Source organism: Dromiciops gliroides, chromosome 4, assembly GCF_019393635.1.
Source record: "Dromiciops gliroides isolate mDroGli1 chromosome 4, mDroGli1.pri, whole genome shotgun sequence".
Taxonomy (NCBI): Eukaryota; Metazoa; Chordata; class Mammalia; order Microbiotheria; family Microbiotheriidae; genus Dromiciops; species Dromiciops gliroides.
Genome location: NC_057864.1, coordinates 194,977,372 through 194,990,738, shown reverse-complemented (window position 1 = coordinate 194,990,738; position 13,367 = coordinate 194,977,372). Strand labels below are relative to the sequence as shown.

At 36.7% G+C, this 13,367-nt stretch overlaps 1 protein-coding gene and 1 pseudogene across 9 annotated transcripts in view; one reads left to right on the top strand and one right to left on the bottom strand.

Moving 5' to 3' along the window:
* The window catches only part of TANC2 (tetratricopeptide repeat, ankyrin repeat and coiled-coil containing 2), a 558,975-nt gene that overhangs the window by 319,581 nt on the left and 226,027 nt on the right, over positions 1-13,367 (bottom strand). The gene's annotated exons all lie outside the window — the stretch shown is intronic.
* On the top strand, positions 7,355-7,975 carry LOC122753207 (annotated as a pseudogene).

Below are 13,367 nucleotides of genomic sequence, written 5' to 3'. Positions count from 1 at the left end.
AGACTATGGCCCGAGGTGGTCACAACAGGGATGCTTGCTGAAAGAGTATGGCACAGTGATTGCAATTAGTGTCTATTTCTGTCCTGGGCATGGCCTTGTATTCTATCCTACAGAGAAGGAAGCTAGATGCACACTATATTTCTATGCCAACAATTACACATACATGTAGAATAATTTTATATTATGTAATACAGAAATCTTATATATATATATATGTATATATATATATATATATATATATATATAATTTTGTTCTAATCACTTTTGGCTCTCTTCATTTCTCTCTTCTCTAGAACCAACACTGGTTTTTCCATTATTCAGACCTAAATTTCCCTTTAATGATAATTTCATTTACATGTTTATAGTTCCTGTGATAGTATTCTTATTATTTCATTCTGTATGAATTAAGAGAAACCTTTTTCCATGTTTCTTAGGTTTCTTTATATTCATAAAGAACAGTAATAGAGCATTATTTCATACAAAAAACGTTGTTTGTTTGTTTTTTCAGTCATTTTGCAACTGATAAGCACCCACTTTGAAATTTTTGGAAGATACTGGTTTTTTTCTTCGTATTTCTAGCATTTGACATAGTGCCTGGAACACACTAAGCACTTAATATTTATTGTCTGATTGCTCTCATGAACCATTTGTAGACTTCAAATGTTCTTTTGAAAACTTTACACTATGCCATTTCTTCATTTCCTTTGACCACTATCCACTGGGGAATGGCTCTTATATATATATATATATATATATATATTTTTTTTTTAGTGAGGCAATTGGGGTTAAGTGACTTGCCTAGGGTCACACAGCTAGTAAGTGTTAAGTGTCTGAGGCCGGATTTGAACTCAGGTACTCCTGACTCCAGGGCCGGTGCTTTATCCACTGCGCTACCTAGCCGCCCCCTCTTAGTAATATATATTAATTGTCGATTCTTTGGATATTTTGGATATCAGACTTACTAGGTTATAGTTAATGCAAATATTTCCCCATTCTAATTCTACCTTTATTGGTTTTAATCCAATAAAAACTTTAAGTTTTTACATAATTAAAATTGTCTATTTTGTATTTTGTAATTTGTTTTACCCTTTTCCGGGTTAGAATTCACCCCCTTAATTAATTATGAAGTGGAGCTTTTATATTCATGTTGTATATTCAATTGAAGCCCACTGTGATACATATTAAAAAGTGCTAGATTGGGGGCAGCTAGATGGCGCAGTGGTTAAAGCACCGGCCCTGGACTCAGGAGTACCTGAGTTCAAATCCGGCCTCAGACACTTGACATTTACTAGCTGTGTGACCGTGGGCAAGTCACTTAACCCCCATTGCCTAAAAAAAACCAAAAACCAAAAAAAAACAACCAAACAAAAAGTGCTAGATTAATTTCTACCAAATTGCCTTCCAGTTTTCTCAGAAGTTCTTTTCAAAAAAGAAAGTCCTTTCCCCAATAATTTGTGTTCTTGAATTTTTCAAACACTGGACCACTATTTTCAGTTGCTTGTTATTGTTTAATTATAGTTTATTCCATTGACCTACTTTTTTTTTTTAAACCAGTTCCAAATAGGTTTGATGACTACTATTTACTAAGGTAGTCTTAGGTTTGGTAATATAAAGCCCCTTTCTTTTGTACTTTATGTCATCATTTCCCTTGAGATTCTAGACCTTTTATTTTTCCAAATGCATTTTATTTTCTCTAATTCTAAATGTACCCCTTCATTAATTTGGTTGGTACTGCACCATAGCTATAAATTAGGTAGTATTATCACTTTTATTATAATTGAGGCACTGCCCAACCATGAACAGTGAAGATCTCTTTAATTATTCATTTCCCTTTATTTCTGTAAAGAATGTTTTATAGATGTTCCTACAAAAATATTGGGTCTTGACAGATTAACTTCCAGAAATGTTAAGCATTTTGCTGTTATTTTGAATGGAATTTCTCTTATTTCTTCCTGTTTTTTTGTTAGTACCTTTTAGGAATTGATGCATGATTTGTTAAAAGGGTTTTTCTTATTTTAAATTAAGGGGTAGGATAGCAGGGAGTGAAAATAAATTCTTGTTAATTAAAATGTGAAAGGCAGAAAGAGAGGAAAAAGGAAGGGAAGAAGAGAGGGAAGGAAGGAATGATAAAGGAAAAAAGGAAGGAAGATGGAAAAGGAGAGGGAAGGAAGAGTAGAAGTAAGAAAGGGAGGAAAATTGCAAAATTTTGCAAAATCAGTTGCAAAATTTCTCTCAAGCATAGATTATGCTTAGAATTAGATTATATCTAATAATATTTTAATACTTAAGTTGGATTAGATAATAAATGTTTCTGACAGACCTCTAGACTAAAAAGTACACAATACTGATTGTTTCTTCCAAATTATTAATCAATCATCTCAATTTGTTTCTTTACTGATTCTCTGAGATTTTCGACATACATCAGGATGTTGTCTAAAAAAAAAGTTATTTTGGTTTCTATTCTGACAAAGTTTATAATTTTGACTTTGTTCTCTTGCCTTTTTTGCTAAAGCTAGCATCTCTAAAACAATGTCAAATAATAGTGGGGATAGGAGGTATCCTTCTTCTTTCTTTCTTTATTTTTTTTGGTGGGGCAATGAGGGTTAAGTGAGTTGCCCAGGGTCACACAGCTACTTAAGCATCAAGTATCTGAGGTGAATTTAAACTCAGGGTTGGTGCTTTATCCACTGTGCCACCTAGCTGCCCTCAGAGGTATCCTTCTTTTAACTCATGTTTGTATTAGGATAGGGCTTAGTCTTTTCCCTTCTGCTTCTGCAATGACAGAAAAGAGGCAGGTGGTGTGCAGAACAAAGTTTGAAGATCATCTTAAACATTAACTTAGCTACTGGCAATCCACTTATGAGATACTTGACAATTGACTAAATAGGCATAGTACTAGAGGAACTGAAGTGTATCAATTTTGACATGCTCACAATAAGAGAAACTAGAAAACAAAGGAAATTAGGGCTAAATGGATAGATGGTTCACAGCTGTTTCTTGGAGAAAAAAACAAAGGAGAGGCAGCATGGTACAGTAAAAAGGTTAAGAGACTGGAAATGAGAGAGTCTGGATTCCTATCTCTGCCACTTACTACCAGTGTGTGACCATGGGCAATCATTCAGCCTCTCTGGGCCTCAGTTTTCTCATCTATAAAATAAGGAAGACTGGATACAATGACTTCTAAGATTCTTCCTAGCTCAAAATTTATGTGTATAGGTTAATTTTGTTGTATGCTCAAAAACACCATGAACTATCAGTTTATGGGACATGTGGTCATCTTGTATTCAAGTACCCATGATAAATACTTGCCAAAAAAGCCCTCATTTTGAGGAAAAAAAAAAAAAAAGCTGCAGCCTATATACCAAAATCTGTTAGAGAAGATGAAAAAATTCTAAGAAGACCCTCCAAATTAAATATTCAAACAGATTTATACATGGAAACTTCAATGCAAAGGCAGGCATAGGCAAGATATATGCTAGAAAGTCTGATTCAGAAGTAAGGAATAATAAAGACCAAAGGTTTGTAAACTATACATCTCAGAGTCTGAGTTCTCTGATATGTAAATGAAGACAGAGATATGTCACTCAATCAACAAACACTTGAGAAGTACCCAATATATGCCAGTCACTGTACTAGGAGCTTCAAATACAAAGAAAGACAAAAGCACTGTTACTGGTCTCAAGAAGCTCATAGTCTAATAGGGAGACTTGTATATAATTATATGTATATCTAAATACATACATATGCACACTAACATATATGTGTGTGTATATATATATATATATATATTTAAAAATATATATATGTGTGTGTATACACCCCCCCCCATATATTGAGTAAATGGAAGATAATCTCAGACAGAAGGCTCTTAGAAGTAGGAAGAAAGGGTCAGGAAAAGGCTTCCTGCCTTTTGAGTCCTAAAGGAAGCTAAAGAATCTAAGAGATAGAGGTGAGGAAGGAGAGCATTCCAGACATGTGGGGAATCCAATGCAAAGACACATGGACAGGAGAGGCACCGCCACATAATAGTAAAAGAACATCCAGCATAGCTGAACTGCAGTTGTGGAGAGGAAATTAAAGCATATAAAGACTGGATTAGAATGGGAAGAGACTTAAGGCAGGGAAGCCAATTTGGAAGTTACCACAATTGCCTAGGTATGAAGTGAAGAGGTCTTAATTTCAGGGTGGTATCTGTATGTTATGAAGGTAGAAATTACAAGATCTGACAACTGTGGTGTTAGTGGCAATGAGGTTGCAAACTTGGGTGACTTAATAGGCTGAAAAGAAGGGATAGTTTAATGAGTAAAGATAACTTCTATTTTGAACATGTTGACTTTGAAATGCCAGCAGGATTTCTATTTAAAATGTCCAAAAGGTAGTTGGTGTTGTGAGACCATATAGCTTAGAAGAGAGACTACCGCTAGATGTATAGGTTTGGGAATCATCTTCATAGAGATAACTGAACCCATGGAAACTCATGACATCACCATGCAAGACAGTATAAAGGAAAAAGAGCAGGGCCCAGGATAGAATCTTGAAGGATAGCCACAGTTAGTGCACATAACTTAACAAAGACTGAAGGGTGGTCAGAGAGATAGGAGAATCAGGAGAAAGCAGTGTTTAAAAAAATAGCCTAAAGAGACTATCCAGGAGAAGAAGGTAATCAATAGTATTAAAGGCAACAGGAACGTCAAGAAGGATGAGGATTGAGAAAACACCATTAGATCTAGCAATCAAGAAAATGACCGATAATTTTGGAGAGAGAAGTTTCAATTGAATGATGAGTTACAGTTGAAAAGAAACCAGTCTGAAGAGTTCAAAAGAGAAGAAAGGAAGTGGAGGCACTGATTGTAGATGGCCTTGTCAAGGAGTTTAGCCATGAAAGTGAGCACAGCTATAGGATGATAGCTATTGGGGAGAGATGGATAAAGTGAGAATTTTTTAAGGATGAGGGAGACACAGGAATGTTTGTAAGCCACAGGGAAGTAGCCAACAGATAGGAAGAGATGGAAGATAAGTGAGAGAAAGAAAAGGATTGAGGGTGTACGTAGAGATATAAGGAGAAGGGCCACCACTTCATGTGCGATTGACAAAGGAGGAGAATGAGGTATAAGGTACCTGGTTAATGGGAGATGAAGAGGACAAATAGGGGAAACTCTTGGTGAATGGCTTCAATTTTTTTCCCCAGTAAAACATGCAAGGTAGAGGTTTGAATAACAAAAAGACTTCAAAAAGCTACAGCGGTTAGTAGGATAGTGAATCCATTAGGCTGATGTAAAATGACTGCCTTGCTACAGTGAGGACCCAGTTAAGATTATATAAGTCTATAACAGATACAGATTCATATCAACATGGATTTGTAATTTTTGCCAGCTTCATTCAGCAGCATATGAATAGAACCCAAAGCAGTGGATGCTGATAATAATCAAAATTTGGAGCTTAGAAGGGTGAGATTTGTGGTAGGACAAGAGGGCAAAGGACTTGAGAGAAGAGGACAGTGTAGAGTTGAACTGAATCACCAAGGGATAAAGATAGGGAAAGGAGGAGAGTATAGCCAGTGCAAGGGTGATAGCCTAGGGGAAAAAGGAGTATGGAAATGTTGGAGATCATGGTGAGGATGAAGAACAATGTTTGGAATTGCTGGGCAGAAGGAGACATAGAAAGACAATAGACTATGATCAGATAAAGGAATTTTTTAGAGTTCATGAACGTGGAGTTGGAACATTTGTGTGCGATGGCAAATCATTCAGATTTCATTGTTTTGTGGTTGCTGGTCTTTCAATTTACACTGCTGTAGTCGCTGGTGTATATTGCTTTTCTAGATCTGCTTACTTCATTTTGAATAGGTTCATGTTAATTTTCTCTGAATCACTGTATTTATGATGTTCACTGTTTCTCAAAGCAGAGTAATAATATTCCATTACATTCACATACCACAATTTATATGGCCATTCCCCAGTGGACAGGCACATACTTTGTTTCTAGTTCCTTGCTACCACAAAAAAATAATGCTATAAAGATTTTGGTATATATGTAGTCTTTTATTTTTTCTAATGATCTCTGTGGGATAAATGCTCAGCAATGGAATATCTGACTCAACAGCTATGTACATTGTAGCCACTTTATTTGAATAATTGCAAATTGCTTTCCAGAATGATGGTTCTAATTCACAGCTCCAACAAAAATGCATTAGTGTTCTTATCTTTAACAGCCCCACCAACATTGACTATTTTCATCTTTATTCATCTTTGCCAATTTGCTAGCTGTGAGGTGATAACTCAGAATTGTTTTGATTTGCATTTCTTTTATTATTAGTGATTTCAAGCATTCTTACACATGGTTGTTAATAGGTGAGTGTTTTACTTGAGAATCATTATCACATATGCTTTGACCACTTTTCTAATGGAATAGGGCTTTTGATCTTGTTCTCTGTTATATAATTGTGAATTTGCCCCTACCCACACACTTCAGTTATCATATATAACAAAGGCATACACAAAATAACTTAATGTAAGTCATAAAATGTACTAAAATGCAGACATTAAATACTGTATCATGATAAACAGAATTATTTAATGAAAGGTAAATATATATGATGTTGATGACAAAAGTATGCGTTGTTGGTTTTTTTTAAATGAAGCCAGTGGCTCTCATTTTTTCCTCCTGTATCTGACAATAGCAAGCAATATTATCCTCAACTAGTCTTTGAAATTTTAAAAATCTTAAAGTTTTTGGATCCATCTTTTCAATACAAGAAAGAAAATTATTCAAATGATGAAATACTTCTACCAACTGTTTCATGGTGAACCTTTTTGGTTCAATCTCAGTTTGGAAGCTTCCCTTCTGAAATTTTTGTAACTAACAGCTCAATCAAATCCTTATTTGACAGTTCTTCTCCATGAGACTCAATCAACTGCTCCACATCATTCTCATCCACTTCTAGTTCCAATTCTTGTGCTCATTTTGCAATCTTGTTACTTCTTCAAACCTTTCATCTTGGTCAAATCCACCAGAACCAACTTTGAGCACATATTTTTCCATACTCTCTTCATACATGTTACATCTATGTTATATCTTTCCATGCCTTAACAATATTCCAGATTGCATAATAAATATTACAGGACTTCCAGAAATCTCCCTAATCTGCATCAAAAGCTGCAAGTACCTGGGCAAATGTAGAGTACAGTAATTAGCATGCCTTGAAATGTCTCACTTCCTGACACCCCCTCCTCATGGCGGCTGCTTTGGGACAGTGACAGAGAGCACGAACCCTGTGACCGTTCTCTCCCTACCCCAACCCCCCCCATGCAGTATGACCCCTAACGCTGCCCAGATGCCAACCCCTGCCAGGATGATGGTGAAGTATTTCCTGGGACAGAGCATGCTCCAGAGTTCCTGGGACCAAGTGTTTGCTGCCTTCTGGCAGCATTACCCCAATTCCTACAGCAAGCATGTGCTGATGGAGTACATCGTGCACCTAGAGGTGACTTCTGACCAGAAGCTGCTGTCCGGGCAGCTGCTCACAAAGACTAACAGGATGCCCTGCTGGGCGGAGTGCTTCTTTCCTGCTAATGTAGCCCACTCAGTGTATATCCTCAAAGACTCTATCGTGGACCCACAAAACCAGACCATGACCACTTTTACCTGGAACATCAACCATGCTCAGCTGATGGTGGTGGAGGAAAGATGTATTTACTGTGTGAACCCTGAAAACAGTGGCTGGACTGAAATCTGACGGGAGGCCTGGGTCTCCTCCAGTTTGTTTGGGGTCTCCAGAGCTGTTCAGGAGTTTGGCCTAGCTAGATTCAAAAGTAATGTGACCAAGACCATCAAAGGCTTTGAGTACATCTTGGCCAAACTGCAACGTGAAGTTCCTTCTAAGACACTGGTTGAAACAGCTAAGGCAGCAACTGAGAAGGCCAAGGACCTGGCCAGAAAGGCAGCCACCAAGAAGCAGCAGCAACGCTATGTTTAAAAGCATCACCCTACTGCTTCCCCTGCAATAAAAAAAAGCCCTGCTGCCCTCCCAGAGTGCCCTAAGGCTCCTAGCATTGGGCCCAGAGCCCCAGCCCCTGAGTAGACCATCAGCACAACACAAACCCACAGACAATCCAGCTTTTGTCCCATTACCCACCCTGTGTTGGGAGTTGTAATTTATCATTAAAAATCAATTTTTGGTCCTGTCAAAAAAAAAGAAAAGAAAAGAAAAGAAATGTATCACTTCCTGATACAAAAGTTTTTTAAATCACTGCTTGCTGTAAATACCTGTGTTCCTTTAAATCTTCGAAGAGGCTTTGCACCTTGAATTGTCATTAAGCTTAAAGGAATATTCTTCAGAGCCCAGTCTTCCATCTACATAGTTAATGCTTTCTCCATCTCTAGAACAGCACCTTCTTTTTTGTGCCAACAGATAAGCAGATTTCATGTAAGCACCGCCTTTTGCCTGTTCCGTTACAGAGGCAGCATCCTTCACTATGGTGCTTGAAGATAAGTAATATCCCAAGACTAAGTTTGTGTTCTATCAATGAATTTTTGTCTTTTATATTTTCTAATTATTTTCATTTCTAAGTCTACTGGCTTACGTTTGTGAGATGGTTCACTTTTCCTCTCGAAAGCATGTTTGCTACCAGTCACGGTGAAAATATAAGGACCACAACTGAACACAGGGAGAGAGGAATAGTATTCACTGTCTGCAGATACAGGGAAACTAACTTAGGCTTCTCAGTTTGCCACTGTTGATTACACTTCCTGAATCACATAGCGCCTTACTGCACAGCCTCTGCTTTGCACAAGGACTTTTCATACATTTTTTTTGAATGTGGATTTCTTTCAGAATTCTTTATTTAAAGTACAATTTATGTGATGAGGACTTATATAAAGCAAGAACTTTCTGTACATTGATAAGCGGTCTAAAAATCATCAATAATAAACCCATATCAAAGATATTTGGGGAAAAAAGTTTCTTTAGTCAACTTGCTTCAATATTCTAGATGTATTCATTTTACTTGCACAGAAGCTTTCCAATTTCATGTATTTAAAATTATCTGTTTTATTTTTTTGTAATTGCCTCTGTCTCCCTGGTTAAGAATTCATTTCTTACCTGTTGCTGTGAAAAGTATATCTTCTCATTTATAGTTTTTAATATGATTTTTAATATTCAGTTCATACCATTTTGGATTTATTGTGAAATATGGTATAATATGCCTCATGCCTGCTTGACTGCTTTCCAGTTTTCTAGTAGTTATTATATTATATATTATTGGGGGGGGGCAATGAGGGTTAAGTGACTTGCCAGCTAACAGGTATCAAGTGTCTGAGGCCGGATTTGAATTCAGGTCCTCCTGAATCCAGGGCCGGTGCTTTATCTACTGTGCTACCTAGCTGGCCCCCTCTAGTAGTTATTATCAAATAGGGAACATTTTCCTACCTAATTTATGTGTTCAGGTTGAATTCCATTATTTGTGATTCGCCTTTGTTTACTCTGTTCTATTGATCCTCTTTTTCATTTTTAATGAAACCAAATGGTTTTTAATAATCGCAGCTAAGCAAACAAGAGACAGGGAATCACAGGAAGCAAAATGGATAATTTTGATTACATCAAATTAAAAAGGTTTTACACATGCACACACACAAAAAACCAATGCAGCTGAGATTAGAAGGAAAGAAGAAACTTGAGAAAAAACTTTTACAGCAAATTTCTTTGATAAAGGCCTCATTTCTCAAATATACAGAGAACTGAGTAAAATTTATAAAAATGAGTCATTCCCCAACTGATAAATGGTCAAAGGATATGAACAGGGAGTTTTCAGAAGAAGAAATTGAATCTATAGACATACAAAAAAGCTCTAAATCACTACTGATTAGAGAAATACAAATTAAAACAACTAGTTAACATTATAGAAAAGGAAAATGACAAATGTTGAAGGGGATGTGGGAAAACTGGGATAGTAATGTGACTATTGGTAGAGTTCTGAACAAGTCCAAACATTCTAGTGAACAATTTGGAACTATTCCCAAAGGGCTATAAAATTGTGCATATCCTTTGGTCCAGCAATATCACTACTAGGTCTATATCCCAGAGAGATCAAAGAAAAGGGGAAAGAACCTATTTGTACAAAAATATTCACAGCAGCTCTCTTTCTGGTGCCAGAGAATTGAAACTTGAAGGGATACTCAATTGGGGATTGGCTGAACAAGTTATGGTATATGATTGTGATTAATATTGTGCTGTAAGAAATGATGAGCTGGATGGTTTCAGAAAAGAAACGGGAAGACATATGAACTCATGCAAAACGAAGTGAGCAGAACCAGGAGAACACTGTCCTCAGTAACAGCAACATTGTGATCAATTGTGAATGATTTCGCTACTCTGATGAAGACAATGATATATGACAAATCTAAAGGACCTCTGATGAAAAATGCTATCCACCTCCAGAGAAAAAAACTGATGAACTATGAATGTTGATTGAAGTATACTTTTTAACTTGATTTTTCTTTTGTCTATTTTCTTTTGCAACATGGCTAACATGAAAATATGTTTTGTATGACTTCACATATATAATCAACATTTTATAAATAATTGTAACTCAACATTTTAAAAATAATTGTTAAACATTTACATGTAATTGGGGAATATTTAACAAAAATATTTAAAAATAATTGCTACTTGATTATATAATCAAAGTCTTATATTTTTATTTTCCCTTCATTTCTACCTTTTTTCATTGTATAGGTGTGTGTATAAACACAGAGAGACACATGCATGTGCACACACACAGACATGCATGCACATGGACTTCTTTACTAGATGGTTGCCTGAATGGGAAGCAGCTTACCCATATCCCACATACCTACTCTAGCAAACCTCTTAAGTTTACACCAGAATAATGATAAAAAAAATTCCATGAGAAATTATGGTAAGTGATTTCTTCCACCCTGAAACTGCGCGCGCACACACACACACACACACACACACACACACACACACACACACACATACACACACACACACAAATCAGTCAGGCCTCTCCACCAGCACAGCCAGTGCTGGAACAGGTTAGCATCCCAGAATGATCAGAGATTGTCAAGGACATATATAGTTTATAATGCTCTGCATTCAGAGGCAGCAAAAGTCAAGGGCTTCCCTGAAATAGTCTCAGGTTTGTCAGAAAGCCTCAAGTGGGAAGCTACAGAAACCAGCAGAATGATGACCAGTTCTGTAGGCTGCCTAAGTGTTCTGAGATCACAAATGTCCTGTCCTTATTATGAACTGCAAAATGAATGATTTTGATTATATTAAATTAAAAAGGTTTTGTACAAACAGAAGCAATTCATCCAAAATTAGAAGGGAGGCAGAAAGCTGTGAAACAATTTTTATAGCCAGTATTTCTGATAAAGGCCTCGTTTCTAAAAGACAGCAGGAACTAAATCAAATTTATAAGAATCCAAGTCATTCCCCAACTGAGAAATGGTCAAAGGATATGAACAGGCAGTTTTTTGATGAAGAAATCAAAGCTATCTATTGTCATTTGAAAAAATGTTCTAAATCACTAGTAATTATAGAAATGAAAATTAAAACAACTCTGATGTACTACCTGACACCTATCAGATTGGCTAATATGACAAAAAAAGGAAAATAATAAATGTTGGAGAAGCTGTGGAAAAATTGGAACACTAACGCATTGTTGGCAGAGCTGTGAAATGATCCAACCATTCTGGAGAGCAATTTGGAACTACACCAAAAGGCTATAAAGCTGTGCATACCCTTTGATCCAGCAAAGCACTATTAGGTCTTTTCCCCAAAAAGATCATAAAAAAGGGAAAAGGACCCACATGTACAAAAATATTTATAACTGTTCTTTTTTGTGGTGGCAAGGAATTGGAAATTGAGGGGATGCCCACCAATTGGAGAATGGCTGAACAAGTTGTGGTATATGAATGTAATGGAATACTATTGTGCTGTAAGAAATGATGAGCAGAACCAGAACAACATTGTACACAGCATCAACAACACTGTGCGTTGATCAACTGTGATAGACTTGACTCTTCTCAGCAATACAATGGTCCAAGGTAGTTCTAAAGAACTCATGCTGGAAAATGCTCTCCAAATCCAGAAAAAACAAAAAAAAACAAAAAAAACCCACTATGGAATCTAGATGCAGATTGAACCATACTGTTTCTATATATTTTTTTCTTTTTTGAGGTTTTTCCTTTTTGTTCTGATTCTTCTTTCACAGCATGACTAATACAGAAATATGTTTAATGTGATTGTATATATATATAACCTAAATCAAATTGCTTGCTCTCTTGGGGAGGGGGGAGGAAGGAGGAAAAATTTGAAACTAGAAATCTTATAAAAACAAATGTTGAAAACTATCTCTACATGTAACTGGAAAATAATAAAATACTTTTATGGAAAAAAACAAAACAAACAAACAAAAAAATGCCCTGTCCTGAATCTCCAGAGAGGGCCCTGACAATACAGTACTCTAAACTTCAAAGATTAAAGTAGCCGAATCTCAGGAGGTGGCAGTCAGCACAAGAACCCAGGGAATCCTAGAGAAGACTGGCCCAAATAACCCACCTAAAAGTACAGCAGGGAACAGATCCTAGCCCTGGCACACATCCCTGTTTCAGGAACCAAAACCGGAGATATGAATGAGTCAAAGAAAAAGCCTACAAGTATCAAAGATGTAAATCTAACAATCTAATTCCATAGCACATAAAAAATAGATTTTCTAGAAGGACTAAATGAATACCTAGAAAAATAAAGCAAAGGCTAAAAGCAAAACAAAACAAAAAACCCCCAAAACATGAAATAAAACTCTTAAGGAAAGAGTTGGACTAGACTAAGTAGTTTAGAAGAGAAAGTGATAAACCTTAATCAAGAAATGCAATCTCTAGGAGCCAGCTAGGTGGCGCAGTGCATAAAAGCACCGGCCCTGGATTCAGGAGGACCTGAGTTCAAATGCGGCCTCAGACACTTGACACTTAGTAGCTGTGTGACCCTGGGCTAGTCACTTAACCCTTACTGCCCTCACCCCCCCAAAAAAAATGCACGCGCACGCACACACACACACACACACACTTTAAGAACCCATAAAGAAGTAATTCAAGTACCAAGGAACTATAATCCAAGACCTGATAGATTATACTATAACCAGAGGAGATTGTATTAAGAATTGTGCTGGAAGATTCTATTAAAACCAGAGGCGATCTTGGAATACAGCATTACAAAAGGCAAATGATTTAAACTTATTATCAAGAATAACTTAGCCTACAAAGCTGAGTATAATCCCACAGGGAAACAAAAGAATAGGCCTTTAATGGAACAGAGGACTTTCAAGCATTTTGGGGGGGGGGGGAGA